General features: G+C 42.6%; 1 protein-coding gene across 2 annotated transcripts in view; it reads right to left on the reverse strand.

Annotated features, from left to right (window-relative positions):
- The window catches only part of cwc27 (CWC27 spliceosome associated cyclophilin), a 281,202-nt gene that overhangs the window by 198,174 nt on the left and 64,198 nt on the right, over window positions 1-18,830 (reverse strand). The window lies entirely within an intron of this gene.

Here is an 18,830-nt window from a genome sequence, read left to right on the forward strand (position 1 = left end):
ATCTACATCTACCTCCTCCTCTGACAAAATATTCCAGGCAATTACCCATTTTGTTTAAAAAAAACGTGTCTCTCACATCTCCTTTAAACTTTCCCTCTTTTATTTTAAATCTATGTTTCCCAACAAGTGATGTTTCTACCCTGGGAAAAAGACTCAGATTATCCATGCCACTCATGATTTTGTAAACGTCCTCAGCCTCCTACGCTTAAGTGAAAACAAACTGAGTTTTCACAATAGTTCCTCATAGCTTATTCCCTCCAAACCAGGCAACATCCAGGTAAATATTTTCCATACCCTCTCCAAAGCCTCCACATCTTGCTGGTAGAGTTTGTTGAATGTATTAGAGATTGTTTCTTGAAGTAATGTCTTGTGGAACCAACCAGAAAGAACTGGGCAAGATGACTAAAAGATAAACCAGTTGATGAGCAGTGGCAGATGTTTCAGGAGATACATGACCATCACCTTCCCTGGATACTTCCTGCCCCACAGGGAGATGGTGACTATGCAATATTGATTTCAGACCGATGAAATCTCATGGAAACAGGTCAAATATGGGTAAAGGAAACTGCCTGCTGATTACCATTTGCCGCCCATCCTCTGCAAATAACAGTGTGCCTTCACATTGAACACCATCTGGAAGAATCGATGAGAGTGTCGAGGGTGCAAAATGCCCTTCTATGTCCTCAACCAGCAGTGACTTGGCAGTAGCATTACTAATCAAGCTAGTCGAGTCCAAAAGAATCTGGTTGCTCGACTGAGACTGTGGAAAGTGGTGAAGGAACCAACAAGACACAAATTTATTTGTAACCATATCCTCACCAATCTGTCTACTGCAGATGCATCTGCAAGAGTGACCACCTTGTGGAGCCAAATCCCACTTTCACATAGAGAATACTTGACATCACGTTGTGTGATACTGTGACCATGCTGCAAACAGATCTAGCAACTCAAAATTGGGCATTCATGAGATGCCATGCAGTAGCATAATCATATTCAAGTATAATTTGTAACTTCATGGTTTACATATCCCCCACTATATCACTGACGTCAATCCAGGGGTTCAGCCCTGGTTCAATGAAGAGTGCAGAAGGGCATGACAGGAGCAGCACCAAGCAAAATGACATTAATTACAGTTGGAAGTGTTGAGTGGATGATCCATCTTGGGCTCCTTCAGGGATCCCCAACATCATGGATGCCAGTCTTCAGCCAATTCGATTCACTCAATGTGCAGTGGATGCTACAAAGTGTATGACCCTTGATAACATTTCAGTAAAAGTAATTAAGATTTGTGCCCCAAACCTTGCCACACCCAGAGAACATCTGTTTCAGTAAGCTACAACACTGGCATCTATCTGACAATGTGAAAAATTGCCCAAGTATATATAGAACATGAAACCCAGGACATATGCAACACAGCCAATTACTTAGGAGAAAGTGAGGACTGCAGATGCTGGAGGTAAGAGCTGAAAATGTGTTGCTGGAAAAGCGCAGCAGGTCAGGCAGCATCCAAGGAGCAGGAGAATCGACGTTTCGGGCATGAGCCCTTCTTCAGGAACTTCTAGAGTTTCCTGAAGAAGGGCTCATGCCCGAAACGTCGATTCTCCTGCTCCTTGGATGCTGCCTGACTTGCTGCGCTTTTCCAGCAACATATTTTCAGCCAATTACTTACCCCATCAGCCTTCTCAGACCATGAATACAGTGATAGAAAGTGCCATCAAGAGTGATATGAGTCAGTACATGTTTAGCAATAATATTAGAGATAGAAGTTTGATTAGTCTGGATCACAATGACGTAAGTAGGGAAGATGTGTTGGGTATGCTAGAGATTATTAAGGTGGACAAATCCACAGGACAGATGAGATCTATCCCAGGTTGCTGAGGGAGACGAGAGAGGAAATAGCTGGGGGCCTGACAGATATCTTTGTGGCACCCTTAAACACAGGTGAGGTGCCAGAGGACTGGAAGGTTGCTCATGTTGTACCCCTGTACAAGAAGGGTAGTAGGACTATTCCGAGTAACTACAGACTAGTGAGTCTGACGTCAGTGATGAGAAAGTTATTGGAGAAGGAACTAAGGGATAGGATCTGTTTATATTTAGAAAAGAATGGGCTTATCAATGATAGGCAACATGGTTTTGTGCAGCGGAGATCGTGCCTTACCAACTTAATAAAGTTCTTTGAGGAAATGATTAAGTTGATAGATGAAGGAAGGGCTGTTGATGTCATATACATGGACTTTAGTAAGGCATTTGATAAGGTTTCCCATGGTAAACTAATAGAGAAAGTGAAGTCACATGGTGTGCAGGGTGTTCTAGCTAGGTGGATAAAGAACTGGTTGAGCAACAGAAGACAGTAGTAGTTGAAGGGAGTTTCTCAAAATGGAGAAAGGTGACCAATGGTGCTCCACAGGGATCAGTGCTAGGGCCACTGTTGCTTGTGACATACATAAATGATCTGGAAGAGGGCCCTGTTGGTCTGATCAGCAAGTTTGCAGATGACACGAAGATTGGTGGAGTAGCAGAAAGCATAAGGGACCGTCAATAAATACAGGAGAATATAGATAGACTAGAGAGTTGGGCAGAGAAGTGGCAGATGGAGTTCAATCCAGACAAATGTGAGGTGATGCATTTAGGCAAGTCTAATTCTAGCGTGAATTATACAGTGAACAGAAGAGCCTTGGGAAAAGTTGATAAGCAGAGAGATCTGGGAGTGCTGGTCCATTGTACCTTGAAGGTTGCTGCACAGGTGGATAGAGTGGTCAAGAAGGCATATGGTATGCTTGCCTTCACTGGATGGGGTATTAGGTATAAGAGCTGGCAGGTCATGTTAAAATTGTACAAGACATTGGTTCGGCCACACTTAGAATACTGTGTACAGTTCTGGTCGCCACATTACCAAAAGGATATGGACGCTTTGGAGAGGGTGCAGAGAAGGTTTACGAGGATGTTGCCTGGTATGGAAGGTGCTAGCTATGGAGAGAGATTGAGTAGGTTAGGTTTGTTTTCATTAGAAAAAAAGGAGATTGAGGGGGGACCTGACTGAGGTTTACAAATTCATGAAGGGTAGAGACAGGGTAAATAGAGATAAGCTTTTTCCGCGGGGTGAGCGATTCAATAATGAGAGGTCAGGCTTTCAAGGCGAGAGGTGAAAAGCTTAAGGGGGAATACACGCGGCAAGTACTTTACGCAGAGGGTGGTGGGTGTCTGGAGCGCGTTGCCAGCAGAGGTATGCGTCTGGACAAATGCATGAGTAGGTGGGGAGCAGAGGGATACAGATGCTTAGGAATTGGGCGACAGGTTTAGACAGTAGATTTGGATCGGCTCAGGCTTGGAGGGCCATAGGGCCTGTTCCTGGGCTGTAAATTTTCTTTGTTCTTCTTTGTTCTTTATAACCTGCTCACTCACAACCATTTGGGTTCTACCAGGGACATTAAGATCCTGACCTCTTTAAAACCTTGGTTCAAACAAAGACATATGAGTTGCATTCCAGGGATAAGGTATGAGCGACTGCCCTTGATAACAAGGCTGCACTTGACCAAGTGTAGTATCAAGGAGGTTAAGCAAACCTGAAGTCAATAGAAATCAGGCGAAAACTCTGCTGGTTGGAGTTGGAGCGAGGTTATGGTCCAGTGGTATTATCTGCAGAGACCCAAATAACGTTTTGAGGGCCTGGGTTCAAATCCTGCTATGTGTGACAATGCTGCTCCTTTAACAATGTTAGGTTTCCTTGGCATTTTCCCCAAGGGGTCACAAATGCTCAGATTCCAAAGTGTCTGATTTGAGTGGGTTTTAGGGCAAATTTGATTATAGCTAATAGATACTGCCTCAAATCAAAGGCTGTCAAATTTTAAAAAGAAAACACTTGGACAATGACAGGGGAGTGGACCCGTTCTCCCAGCTCAGCTTTTCACTGGTTTGGGTTTAGCAAGCTGTTTTGTTTGCAGCTGCTGGTCAAAGAAACAACTCCATGCTGATTCTCTCTCTCTGACATCTCTCCTGTAAGAACCTGTGTTTGATTTTACCTTATTTTGCCAATGGGGTGTTTATGGGGATACTGCAAGTATTTGGAACAGCATCATTAAGTTGTGATAGGGTTTTCAAATAGTTACATTATTCTAAATTTGGTTTTCTTTTGTTCATGTGTAAAATAAATTCTGTTTTGTTTGAAACTGAATGGTTGGGCCAGCTGCATCATTCCTGGAATATCCACTTTACATCTGCTTAAAACAACTAGAAAAGTTAGAGTCTGGGCTACTTTTTTGCAATGTTTTGAGGGGGTCTGGCCTGGTCCATAACAGATTGGGGGTTCTTTGTGGGATTTATTCAATGGTTCCAATTTGGGATTAGGGTTGTTGGACTCAAAGGCAGTGAGTGGGAGGTGTTTGTGCCTTTTGTGTCAGATGAATTCGGTTGGTTTAAACAGCGCTTTGTGTAGTAAAGGCTCTTTAAGTCACTAAGAGTTTTCTGGGGGTGTAAGAAGTGACTTTGTTGGCTTTACAAAAGGTGAACAAGAAAAAGCTGCTGGAATTGGCAGTGAAGCTGGAGTTGGAGTTACCTTTGTCCGTAAGGAAAGGAGTGATAATTATGGCAGTAGCTCAGCATTTAAATTTGCTGGAAACGCAATCAGAAACTTTGGAGGTTGCTAAAATTCAATTGAGAATAAAACAGCTTGAGTTAGAGCGAAAAGAAAAGGAAAGGGCAAAAGAATTGAAGCTGTTTGAATTGCAAATAAAAGCAGAGGAAAGAGAAAAAGTCACTTTAGCAGAACAAAAAGAGAGAGAAGAAAGGGAAAAGGAGAGAGAGGAAAGGAGGATAGACAGGGAGTTTGAACTTCAAAGATTGGCACTTGATAGGAAAGACAGCTTAAAAGGATGGAGATGAAGGCTGAAGGTAAGCTTAGTGAAGAATAGAGTGAGAGTGAGCAAACCCATGGTAGCCAAGGGCCTGGTGAGGATCTGTTCAAATTATATCTAAGTAGTGCCTAAATATAAGGAGAAGGATGTAGAAACCTTTTTCATCTAATTTGAGAAGGTAGCTAAACAAATGAATTGGGTGACCATGTAGGCTTTGTTAATCCAAACAATACTTGTAGGTAGAGTTAGTGAGGTATTCACATCACAATCAGAGGAGGAACCTTGGTGGTAAGAGGTGGTGAAGAAAGCCATTTGAAGTGTATATGAGCTTGTATCAGAAGCCTACAGACAGCATTTGAGGAATCTAAGGAGGGACCCTGGTCAAACCGACATTGAGTTTGAAAGGATCAAACAAAGTTATTTTGAAAGGTGGATAAGGGCATTAAAAAAATAGATCAAACTTATGACGGCTCTTAGAGTGATGATTATTTTGGAGGAATTCACAAATTCACTTCCTGAGGTAATAAGAACTCATGTGGAAGAGCAGAGAGTTAAAACAGCAAGATTAGCAGCTGAATTGGCTAATGATTATGAGTTGGTCCATAAATCAAAGTTTGGCTTCCAAAATCAATTTCAATCCATGAGGGATACAAATTGGGGGGGGGGGGGGGGGGGCAGAGAAATCCTCACAAGGTAAGGGAAAGTTAGGTCTTGGTGAAGATCACAAGGATAATGTACCACAGGGTAAAAAGGAAATCCTTGAAGGGGAAAAACAAGTTAAGAAGTGTTTTTACTACTATAAAGGAGGCAATGTGAAATCGTGGTTTGGGGTGAGAGGGAAAAGATATAAAAGGGACCTAAGAGGGTGGTATGCATATGGAATGAGCTGCCAAAGATAGTGGTGGAGGTTGGTACAATTGCAACATTTAAAGGCCATCTGGATGGGTATTTGAATAGGATGGGTTTGGAGGGACATGGACCGGGTGCAGGCAGGTGGAACTACATCAGGTTAGGCTATCTGGTCGGCATGGATGAGTTGGACCGAAGGGTCGGTTTCCGTGCTGTACGTCACGATGACTCGATGATATGTTAAAAAGCACTAGGAAGCCAGATGTAAGAAAGCAGGATAAGTCAGTGAATTTTGTTGGAGTGCTAACAAAAAGCACAGTGGAGGCTAAAAGGCTGCATCCGAATGTACCACCTGGTTGGAGAGATCTTCTTAAACCTGTGAAAATAAAGTTTACTTACATAGGCCAGGAGCAGCAGGTGAAGAGGTTACAATATTAAGAAATACAGGATCCTCTTGATCTTTGATGCTGAAAGCTGAGGAGATATGTACCTCTGAAAGACTACTACCAGAAAAAGTGCTAGTAATGGGAATTCACAAGAAGTGCTCAATTATATAGAGTGAGGTTAGAGTATCCAGTGAAAAGTGGAGAAGTCGTGGCAGGCGTATTGGACAAACTCTCAGCTCAAGGAATACAATTTGTCGTTGCTATCAATACAGATGGTTCACAGGTAGGAGTGCTGCCTACTGTGGTTGAAAAGCCAGTGGAAACTCAGACAACTGAACTATCAAAAATACATATCCTGGGAGTGTGTGGTGATGTAGTCACAAAGTCACCAGTTGAAACAGGAGAGATCAAAGAGTACAGATAAGAAAGTTAAAGTAGAATTAGACTCTGTTTGATCAAATGGTGGAGACAGAACAGGAGCAAATAGATGACAAAGCAGATATATTTAATTCAGAGAAATTAACTGAGTTACAGCAGAAAGATGAGGAACTAAACCAATTGTATCAAAAAGCACACATGGGAGAAGAATCTAGATGTATCCCGGTGTACTACTATCTTAAAAATAATGTCTTAATGAGGAAATGGAGACAATCATATATTCAGGTAGATGAGAAATGAACAGATGTTCATCAAGTTGTAATGCCAATGGGTTACAGAAAGGAGGTATTGTGGGAATTCCTGATGAAGGGCTTATGCCTGAAACGTCGACTCTCCTGCATCTCGGATGCTGCCTGACCGGCTATGATTTTCCAGCACTACACTCTTGACTCTGATCTCCAGCATCTGCAGTCCTCACTTTCTCCTAGCAATAATGGATGTGTCCACTAGATTTCCAGAGGCTATTCATTAGACAATATCACAGCTAAAAGGATTATAGAGAAGTTCCTCAAATATTTCACTAGATACGAACTACCCATAAATACAGTCAGATCAAAGGTCAAGGGTAAAATTTTACATCAAAATTATTCAAGGAAGTTATGAACAGCTTAGGAATAAAATTCAAATCTACTGCACATCTTCCAGAGTCACAGGGGGCACTAGAAATGCAGCATCAGACATTAAAGACATTCATATTGAGATAAGACTATCCAGATGATTGGGATAAAGGAATTCTATTTGTACTTTTTGCCATCAGAGATGCACCAAATGAATGGACCAAATTCAGTCCATTTGAATTAGTTTTTGAGAAACCACTAAAATTGATTAAGGAGACATTGATAAGTCATAATTCAGACACCACATATTTGGACTATGTGTCAGATTTTAGGGAATGATTAAATAGAGCAGGGGAGTTGGCCAGACAGCATTTAAAAGTACCACAGCATACAATGAAACAGGAAGATAGGAAATCAAAAATTCACAATTTTGATATCAGAGACACGGTGTTAGTTTTACTTCCAGTGATAGGTGAACCTTTAATGGACTTTATTAAGTCAAAAGGCAATTGAGTGAAGTGAACTATTTGATAAGGACTCCAGGCAGAAAGAAATTTCACAATGTATCACATGAATACGCTCAGAAGGTATTTTGACAGGGGAGGAAAGCAAAAGGAGAATACGTTATTGGTTACGACACAGAGTGAAGAACTAAGTTCAGAGGATTCTGATTGGACATTCCTTAAACTAAGTTGGACAATAGGGAAGTTATCAAAGATTGAAATAAATTGAGTTACCTTCCAGAAGAAAATTGAATTGACCTGGAAGAGTTATTGCCATCACATGGGGAGATTTGTGGAAATAAGATGGTAAGTTTGTAGATATAGGAAATGCTGTTGATTAAATAACATCCTTATCGGCATAACCCGCTAAAGTTGGCACAGGTTCAAAAGGAGATTAAACGCATGCTCCAAGATGATATAATCAAAGTGAGTTACATTAACTGGAGCTCACCCATAGTAATGGTGCCCAATGGTTATGTGTGGACTATCACAATGTCAATACAGTTACAAAGGTTGATGCCTATCCAATTCCACGTTTGGAAGACTGTATTGAAAAGGTGGGAGAAGCAACTTATATTTTGAAGTTGGACTTGCTCAGAGGATACTGGCAGGTATCTTTGTCTGAAAGAACGAAGACAATTTCAGCTTTCATAACGCTGAATGGACTGTATCAGTTTAAAGTGATGCTGTTTGGTATGAAAAATGGACCAGCCACATTTCAAAGGCTAACCATATGGGTAATTTCTAGATTACCCAACTGTGTGGTGTACATATCGATGACCTGGTCATTTTTAGTCACACATGGAAACACAAGTAATATCCCAAAATTCAAGAGTGAGGGGGCAGAGCTGAGTATGGTGCCCTTCACCAAGGGGAAGGTGCTCAAAAAACTGAATGTCCTGAAGGTAGATATACCACCTGGACCAGATGGACTATACTCCAGAGTTCTAAGGGAGATAGCTGAAGAGAAAGTGGAGGCGTTAGTGGTGATCTTTCAGGAATTGCTAGAATCACGGAGGGTCACAGAGGACTGAAAAATCGTTAACGTGACACCTTTGTTTAAAAAGGGAGTAAGGCAAAAGATGGAAAATTACAGAATGATTAGCCTAACCTCAGTCAGGGTAAGAATCTGGAATCCAATGTACTGGATGAGATTTCGGAATATTTGAAAGTGTATGGTGAAATAGGGCAAAGTCAGCATGGTTTCACAAGGGGAGGTCATGCCTGACAGATCTACTAAAATTCTTTGAGGAAGTAACGGAGAGGTTAGACCAAGGAGAGCCAATGGATGTTATGTACCTGGACTTCAGGAAAGCCTTTAACAAGGTTCTGCACAGAAGGCTACTGAGTAAGATAAGGGCCCATAGTGTCAGAGGCAAGGTGTTAGCGTGGATAGAAGCTTGGCTGTCTATCAGAGAGTGGGAATAAAAGAGGCCTTCTCAGGATGGCAGCCAGTGACAAGTGGTGTTCTGCAAGGTTCAGTATTAGGACCACAACTTTTCACTTTACACATTAACAATCTAGATGAAGGAACTGGGGCATTCTGGCCAAATTTGCAGACGATAGAAAGATAGGTAGAGGGACAAGTAGCATTGAGGAGGAAGGGAGGCTGCAGAAGGATTTGGGCAGGTTAGGACAGTGGACAAAGAAGTGGCTGATGGAGTACAATGTGGGAAAGTGTGGGGTCATGCATTTTGGTAGGAAGAATAGAGGCATGGACTATTTTCTAAATGGGGAGAAAATTCAGAAGTCTAAAGTGCAAAGAGACTTGCGAGTTCTGGTCCAGGATTCTTGCAAGGTAAACCTGCAGGATGAGTCAGTAGTTAACTCTAATCTTGACTCTGACCGCTAGCATCTGCAGAGTGGTGCTGGAAAAGCACAGCATGCCAGGCAGCATCCGAGGAGCTGGAAAAATCAACATTTCGGGTAGGAGCAGTCCTCACTTTTGCCGCATTGCTGAATGGTGGTTAGACCAAACTGAACCTGCCAGTGTAATGATTCAGGTCCACTATGCCCCCGGCTTCAATGAATCCGTCAGGCATAGGTGGGAGTCCACAGGATACAGCCACAAAATGTACTAGGGCTGCTTCCAACCCCCATGCAACCTCCCTCGCACTCCCCCACCCTAGTCCCTACCAATTCCACAGGACAGGGTGCTCCCGGGGAAACCATCTGCCAAGAGAACAAACTACCGGGGGTTGGGAGGCAAGACCAGTACATGTAACCACTGTGTTTCACCCCATTTGGCCAATATCCCAACTTCAAAAACCTCCTCCGCAACAAGCGAATTCTCAACAAAACAGCTGCAGCCAACCAAACTAAAACTGATAAGCAGCATCCCACATTTTTGGTTTATTTGTCTGAGACTCAAACTACCCACTTGAGGATTTATAATGGTACCTATTTCATTTGTGGCCATGGGCCTACCCTTGGTTGCCGCTTTCCTGAATGGGCAGCTACTATTTATGGTACGTGGTTCAGTTCCTTTATCAGTCCCATTCCTCTGTTTAGTCCGTCCCAAACTCGCACCAAGCGAGCCCGTACGGGATTTGAGTGACTAGCAGCTTTCTTTTCCCTGCCTTTGGAACTGCTCAACTAGAAACCTTGCAGACAATCCTGTGCTCGGTTCAATTCACTGTTGTGGCCCTCCTCTCCGGCGCTCTCGCAGATGCTCTGAGTCCCCTTCACCAACGAACTCCCCCGAGGACGAGTACCATTCCCTGCAGCCGTCCGCCCCCTTTATGTCTCAGCCTGAGGGCCAATCCCTGGAGCCTTCTGCCCCTTTCATGCCTGAGCCAGGCAGTTACCTAACTGATTCCGAACCTCCATCCCCGACAACCCTTCCGGCTCTGGTTATGTTCCCCTTTTGCTGACACTCCCAATCTGCTTCTTTGATCTTATGATCAAAAAGGAGGGAATGTGGAAGAAAACTTGCCACAAGACTTGGCACAAATTTGTGTGAAAGCCATTTTGTCACAAAGCAATCTTCGCAGCAAAACGTAGACTGGTGACCCAATGCTTTTAGAATAAGCTAAGGAATTTGTTTTTGCAAGTAATGACCTTGTAGTTACAAGCGCATTCTCAACACCCCCAACTTCTAACTAGTTCTGCTATGAATTGTTTGTTGTATTAATTATCGGTTTCTGCCTAATGTGAACCTGCAGTAGAAGCTAACATTAATTTACAGATTTGAGAAATGTAGGCTTATGGTATGTATGTAGCAGCTACTCAAACTGACCACTGCCCTTATGTAACCTTATGACTGCCCCTAGGTTGCGTAACCAACGGATAGTGCGATATGATATACTATATAAACTGTGGCAATCTGTATTTCAATGGACTACACCGGACTTCTGAGGGAAGATGTACTCCCCATGGCCACGAATAAAGCTTGTTAATACTCAAGGACTCGACTCCCGACGATTTTGTTTTAAATGATCCAGCAAAAGATTTATTCCCTAACACTATCAATGTGAGTGATGTGGGTATTGGTACTGTGCTCTTACAGGAAGACGATGAAAAGATAGAAAGACCTATCGGGTATTTCTCCAGGAGACTGAACATTCATCAGCAGAAATATTCATGAGTTGAGAAGGAGCTTTTGAGCTTGGTGTTGGCGTAACAACATTTCAACGTTTATATTACCAGTAATGTGTCTGAGACAATCATATATACTGATCATAACCCATTGAAGTTTCTGGAGAAATTTAAGGACAAAAATTCCAGACTGTTTAAGTGGAGCTTGTTGTTTCAGCCATTCAACTTGAAAATTGTGCACGCGGCAGAACAGGAAAACAAGATTGCTGACACATTGGTGAGACTTGGATGAGAAACTGAAACATTCGCTGGCAGGAGTAAACACACTGAAACGGAATATAGTAGTACGATGTTTATCATCAATGTAATGTATTTGTGTGTTGCAACATACTAACAATGTAAAATTAAGTGGTTTTAAAATGAAGCCTCCTTTGGATATTGATGGTTCTTTTTGTTTTAAAAAGGGGGATAGTGAAGGTGAGACAATGCTATTCCTTTAGCAAGTTTAGGTTGTCCTTGGCTTTTTTTTCCAGAATAATTGTAAATGCTTAGATTCTGATGTGTCTGGTTTATGTGGATTTTAGGGCCAAATTGATTATAGCTAACAGATACAGTTTTAAATAGAAAACACTTGGACAATGAAAGGGGAGCGGCCAGTTCTCCCAGCTCAGCTCTTCTCTGGTTTGGTTTAGGTTTAGCAAGCTGTTTTGTTTGCAGCTGCTGGTCAAAGGAACAGCTCCATGCTGATCCTCTCTCTCTGACATCTCTCCTGTAAGAACCTGTGTTTGATTTTACCTTTCTTTTTTGAAAAGGGGTGTTTATGGGGATGTTGCAAATATTTGGAACAGCATCATTAAGTGGTGATAGAGTTAATTGGGTTCTCAAATAGTTACCTTATTCTAAATTCGGATTTCTCTTACTCATGCATAAAATAAATTCTGTTTGTTTGAAACTGAGTGGTTGGGCCAGCTGCATCACTCCTGGAATATCCACCATACATGTTTTAAACAACTAGAAAAGTTAGGCTACCCTCTTGAAATGTTTTGAGGAGGGTCTGGCCTGGTCTATAACACACATTAGATGGTCTAATTTGTATTCAACTAAAAGAAAATCTGAAATTAAGAGTCTAATGATGACTGTATATCCATTCTTGATTGTCAGAAAAGTCTATCTGGTCAACTAGTGCCCTTCACAGGAGGAAGCTACCATCCTTACCTCGTCTGGTTTACATGTGACTCCAGGTGCACAACAACTCTTAACTGCCCTCTGGGTAATTAGGGATGGGTAATAAATGCTCGTCTAGCCAGCAAAGCCCTGTTCCCATGAACAAACTTTTAAAAAGTCATCTATGGCACAAACAAATACATTTGAAATTGTTGGAGGTCAGTCATCAAGGTCCAGTGCATCTCTGCAGGAGTTCCTCAGAGTAGCATCCTAGGCCCAAATACCTTTCTGCTGCTTTATTAATGATCTTCCCTCAAACACAATAACAGAAGTAGAGATGTTTGATGACGAACACACAATATGTTCATGACTCCTCAGATACTTAAGCAGTCAATGTCCAAATGTAGCAAGGCCTGAACAATATGGAGGCTTGAGCTGATAAGTAGCTCGTGACATTCATGTTGCAATCAATGCCAGGCTCGTAACATTCATGTTGCCATCATCCCTGTATATTCTATGGAATTACTATCAGAGAGTCCTTCACTATCAAGATCATAGAGACCAGAAAATGAACTGGACAGCCATAAAAGTTGCAAAGAGAACAGGTCAGAGAGTAGGGCGTCTTGCAATGAGTAACTTGTTTTCTGACTCCCACATCTACAAGTCACATGGAAGGCAAGTTATGATCTGAATGACAAAATTGGTAAAGGGAGAGGTGCATTAAGGCTTGGGTTTCCTTGTACTCCTGTCACTGAAGATAAGTATGCAGATGCAGCAGTCAGCAAAGAAGGCAAAAGGTATATTGGGATTCATAGTGAGAAGTTTCGAGTATAGAAGCAGGGACGTCTTGGTGCGATTGTACGTGGCCTTGGCCAGACCATACCTGGAACACTGTGTAAGCTGCCTTCTTGAATTGCTGCAGTCCATATGCTGTAAGTGGTCTCACTATGCCAGTACAGATGCCGTTCCAGGATTTCATCCTAACAACACTAAAGGAAACATGATACATAGCCCAGTAAGGATGGTAAGTGGCTTTGAGGAGGACCTGCAGGGGTGGTATTTCTATATATCTGCTACCCTTGTCCTTGAAGATTGAAATGGTTGTCAATTTTGAAGATATTAACAAGCCTTGGTGAATTTCTTCAGTCCATTTTGTAGGTGGTAGCTACTGCTGATGGCAGTGGGAAAAAAGGTGTTTATGATGCGGTGCCAATCAAGCGGGCTGTTTTGCCCTGAATGGTGTCAGGCTTCTTTTAACGTTGTTAGAGCTGTACTTCAGGCAATTGGGGAGAAGACCATCACATTCCTGACTTAAGCTAGAAACACATAATTGGAGTAGCTGTGGGTTCCTATGATCATGGTAGATCATCCAACTTGGTTCCTTGATCCCATTTTCTCCCTATACCCTTTGATCTCTTTAGCCGTAAGAACTAAATCTAATTCTTTGTTAAAAACAATTCAAAGTTTTGGCCTCAATTGTTTGCGGAGCATAGAATTTCACAGGTCCACAACTCTGGATGAAGACATGTCTCCTCATTTCAAGCCTAAATGGCCTACCCTGTATCATTAGAGTCATTCTGGACTCCTTGGTTATGGGAACATCTTTTCTGAATTTTGTTTGTCTGTCTAAAATTTTGTATGTTTCAACAAGATTCTCCCTCACTGGTCTAAACTCCAGTAAGTATAATTCTAACCAGTTCAATCTCTCTTTATACAGCAGTCCTGCCATCCCAGGAATCAGTCGATCTTCATTGCACTTCCTCCATAGACAGAACATTCTTCCTTTGATAAGGAGACCAAAATGTAAGCTTACCCTTCTCAATGGCAGCTAGGATGTACAAGAAATGCTAGCCCAGCCAGCAATGCCCTCATCCCACGAATGAATAAAATAAAACTTTAAAAATGTTTGGAGACTGGTCCACAAAGCAAAACCCCGATTAACATTCAATATCCCCAGTGTGCAACTAAGCAAATGCTTAGTTGAAAAGAGGACAAATAAGTGGTCAGATGATTTAAAAACAGCATGTTTGATAATTTGGATGGTAAAGAAGCAATGTGATTAAAAGGGTGGGTACTTGTATGCAAAGAGGTGGTTGCAAAATGGTGAAAGGGGAGTCAGAGGAAGATATTCAATCCCTTCTGACAGATAAAACTTCTTGATCTAGTATCATTCACATAAACGTTTTCTGCAAGTTTCAAATACCTCTACATTCATTCTACAATATATAAAACAAAACTGATCATTCACTCAAAGTGTGATCTAACCAAGATTTTAAACAAGTTTACCATAACTTGACTTTATTTTCAGTTCATTTCCTCTAGTAACTATCCCCAAAGCTCTCAGTCTGGATTAGAGTGGTGCTGGTAAAGCACAGCAGGTCAGGCAGCATCCGAGGAGCAGAAAAATTGACATTTCGGGCAAAAGCCCTTCATCAGGAATGAAAAGCTTTGTCTGCCAAGTCTGTGTCATTGGGTCAAATCTTCCATTAATAGAGTTCACTCTGAAGACAAATACCACCTTAAAATATCCATATTTCTGTATCTGATTATATCTAAGAAAGTATTAAAAGCTCTACTGTTTAATTTTGTAATTGAACATAAATGCAACATTCTAGACAACATAATCTTTCAAGCAGTCCTAACCAGACATGGTTCTTGGAATGTCACAGGGTTAAACTACAATTTAATTTACTAAAAACTTCATACATTTTGTGAACTTCTGGTAAGTAAGACATAACCTGCATAGCTTGTCAGGCCGGAAAGCTTTTGGAGCAGGGGTAGACCATTCAGCCTTTCAATCATGCTCCAAAATTCAGTAACACCTTGGCTGATCTGTGGTCTCAACTTCACTTTCCTGTCTGTTCCCTATAATCCAATATCCTGGGGGGTAGGTTTGCTAGCACTCTTCGGGGGGGGTTTAAACTAATTTGGCAGGGGGATGGGATCCGGACTTGTAGTCCAGCAAGTAGGCTAGCTGCTTGTCAGGATGTCCAAGAATGTAGGGAGACTGTGAAGAAGGTAGCACAGACAGGAAATACTTGCGGACACAGATGGGTTCAAGTGCGTATACTTCAATGCAAGGAGTATCAGAAATAAGGTGGGTGAACTTAAGGCGTGGATCGGTACCTGGGACTACGATGTTGTGGCCATCACGGAAACGTGGATAGAAGAGGGACGGGAATGGTTGTTGGAGGTTCCTGGTTACAGATGTTTCAGTAAGATTAGGGAGGGTGGTAAAAAAAGGAGGAGGGGTGGCATTGCTAATTAGAAATGGTATAACGGCTGCAGAAAGGCAGTTCAAGGGGAACTGCCTTTGGAGGTAGTATGGGCTGAAGTCAGAAATAGGAAAGGTGCAGTCACCTTGTTGGGTGTTTACTATAGACCCCCCAATAGTAGCAGAGATGTGGAGAAACAGATTGGGAAACAGATTTTGGAAAGGTGCAGAAGCCACAGGGTAGTAATCATGGGCGATTTCAACTTCCCAAATATTGACTGGAAGCTCTTTAGATCAAGTAGATTGGATGGGGCGGTGTTTGCGCAGTGTGTCCAGGAAGCTTTTCTAACTCAGTATGTAGATTGTCCGACCAGAGGGGAGGCCATATTGGATTTGGTATTCGGTAATGAACCGGGACAAGTGATGGGCTTGTTAGTGGGTGAACATTTTGGTGATGGTGACCACAATTCTGTGACTTTCACCTTGGTTATGGAGAGAGATAGGTGCGTGCAACAGGGTAGGTTTTACATTGGGGGAAGGGTAATTACAATGCTGTAAGACAGGATCCGAGGAACATAACTTGGGAGCATAGGCTGTCAGGGAAGGATGTCGTGGAAATGTGGAACTTTTTCAAGGAACAGATACGACGTGTCCTTGATATGTACGTACCTGTCAGGCAGGAAAGAAGTGGTCGTGTGAGGGAACCTTGGTTGACGAGGGAGGTTGAATGTCTTGTAAAGAGGAAGGAGGAGGCTTACATAAGGTTGAGGAAACAAGGTTCAGACAGAGCAGTGGAGGGATATAGGATAGCCAGAAGGGACCTGAAGAAAGGGATTAGGAGAGCTAAGAGAGGGCATGAAAAATCTTTGGCGGATAGGATCAAGGATAACCCAAAGGCATTTTATGCGTATGTGAGAAACATGAGAATGACGAGAACGAGGGTAGGTCCGATCAAGGACAGTAGTGGGAGACTGTGTATTGAGTCGGAAGTGTTAGGAGAGGTCTTGAATGAGTACTTTTCTTCAGTATTTACGAAAGAAAGGGACCGTATTGTTGAAGAGGAGAGTGTGAAACGGACTGGTAAGCGAGAGGAGATACTTGTTAGGAAGGAAGATGTGTTGGACATTTTGAACAACTTGAGGATAGACAAGTCCCCCGGGCCTGACGGGATATATCCTAGGATTATGTGGGAAGCAAGAGAGGAAATTGCAGAGCTGTTGGCAATGATCTTTTCGTCTTCACTGTCAACGGGGGTGGTACCAGGGGACTGGAGAGTGGCAAATGTTGTGCCCCTGTTCAAAAAAGGGAATAGGGATAACCCCGGGAATTACAGGCCAGTTAGTCTTACTTCGGTGGTAGGCAAAGTAATGGAAAGGGTACTGAGGGATAGGATTTATGAGTATCTGGAAAGACACTGCTTGATTAGGGACAGCCAGCACGGATTTGTGAAGGGTAGGTCTTGCCTTACAAGTCTTATTGAATTCTTTGAGGAGGTGACCAAGCATGTGGATGAGGGTAGAGCAGTGGATGTAGTATACATGGATTTTAGTAAGGCATTTGATAAGGTTCCCCATGGTAGGCTTATGCGGAAAGTCAGGAGGCATGGGATTGAGGGAAATTTGGCCAGTTGGATAGAAAACTGGCTAACTGGTCGAAGTCAGAGAGTGGTGGTAGATGGTAAATATTCAGCCTGGAGCCCAGTTACAAGTGGAGTTAAGCAGGGATCAGTTCTGGGTCCTCTGCTGTTTGTAATTTTTATTAATGACTTGAATGAGGGAGTTGAAGGGTGGGTCAGTAAATTTGCAGATGATACGAAGATTGGTGGAGTTGTGGATAGTGAGGAGGGCTGTTGTCGGCTGCAAAGAGACTTAGATATGATGCAGAGCTGGGCTGAGGAGTGGCAGATGGAGTTCAACCCTGCCAAGTGTGAGGTTGCCCATTTTGGAAAGACAAATAAGAATGCGGAATACAGGGTTATCGGTAGGGTTCTTAGTGAGGTGGAGGAACAGAGGGTCTTGGGGTCTATGTTCATAGATCTTTGAAAGTTGCCACTCAGGTGGATAGAGCTTGTAAGAAGGCCTATGGTGTATTAGCGTTCATTAGCAGAGGGATTGAATTCAAGAGTCGTGAAGTGATGTTGCAACTGTACAGGACTTTGGTTAGGCCACATTTGGAGTACTGTGTGCAGTTCTGGTCGCCTCACTTTAGGAAAGATGTGGAAGCTTTGGAGAGGGTGCAGAGAAGATTTACCAGGATGTTGCCTGGAATGGAGAATAGGTCGTACGAGGATAGGTTGAGAGTGCTAGGCCTTTTCTCGTTGGAACGGCGAAGGATGAGGGGTGACTTGATAGAGGTTTATAAGATGATCAGAGGAATAGATAGAGTAGACAGTCAGAAACTTTTTCCCCGGGTGCAGAGTGTTACAAGGGGACATAAATTTAAGGTGAAGGATGGAAGGTATAGGGGAGATGTCAGGTGTGGGTTCTTTACCCAGAGAGTGGTGGGGGCATGGAATGCGCTGCCTGTGGGAGTGGTAGAGTCAGAATCTTTGGTGACCTTTAAGCGACAATTGGATAGGTACATGGATGGGTGCTTAAGCTAGGACAAATGTTCGGCACAACATCGTGGGCCGAAGGGCCTGTTCTGTGCTGTATTGTTCTATGTTCTAATCCTTCACTATGTCAGTCTGTCAAAAACGTAAGTCTGCCTTGAATTAATTCAATGACCCAGCTTCATTGAAAGAAATCAAAATTTCCTTCAGACAGGGGAATGGTTTTGAAAGCTTGAAAATAATGAAAGAGAAAAGGCTACATTCAGATCTATTTCCTGTCACTGGCTCTTACTTTGGTATGGAGAACAAGCTAGTTGGGAAGTACCAGTGAGTGTTTCTTCAATCTTAATTGCAATAAATTATTTTTCATGTCAAGGGATAGAAATTCAATTTGGATAAGTGTAATGTACATTCTGGAGTTGAGAGAAGTTTACACTATGTGCCCCAGATGAACACATCTGCAGAAAGGACTACCAGCTGCAAAGCCAGAGTTCTGGGTTTCAAAACCTGAGCAGTGCTCTGAGTCACTGTTGTGCTTCCATGAGGCACAGTACTATGTGAATAACATGTTTGGACATGTGGTTATACTTCAGGTTAAAAGGATACAGGCAGCAAGGGAATGGGTGACTACCAGGCAGTTGAAAAGAACCAAGCCAGCAGTGCAAGAATCCCCTGAGTCTATTATGTTTATTAAGTGGTATTCTATTTGTAAACAGGTTAGAATGATGGAACACTTGCCACCATCTTCCTCACCACACCACTCCCTTCCACCTCATGAAGC

The sequence above is a fragment of the Chiloscyllium plagiosum genome, unplaced genomic scaffold (genome assembly GCF_037043375.1).
Source record: "Chiloscyllium plagiosum isolate Xiang-an unplaced genomic scaffold, Cpla_swu_hap1 HiC_scaffold_1, whole genome shotgun sequence".
NCBI lineage: Eukaryota > Metazoa > Chordata > Chondrichthyes > Orectolobiformes > Hemiscylliidae > Chiloscyllium > Chiloscyllium plagiosum.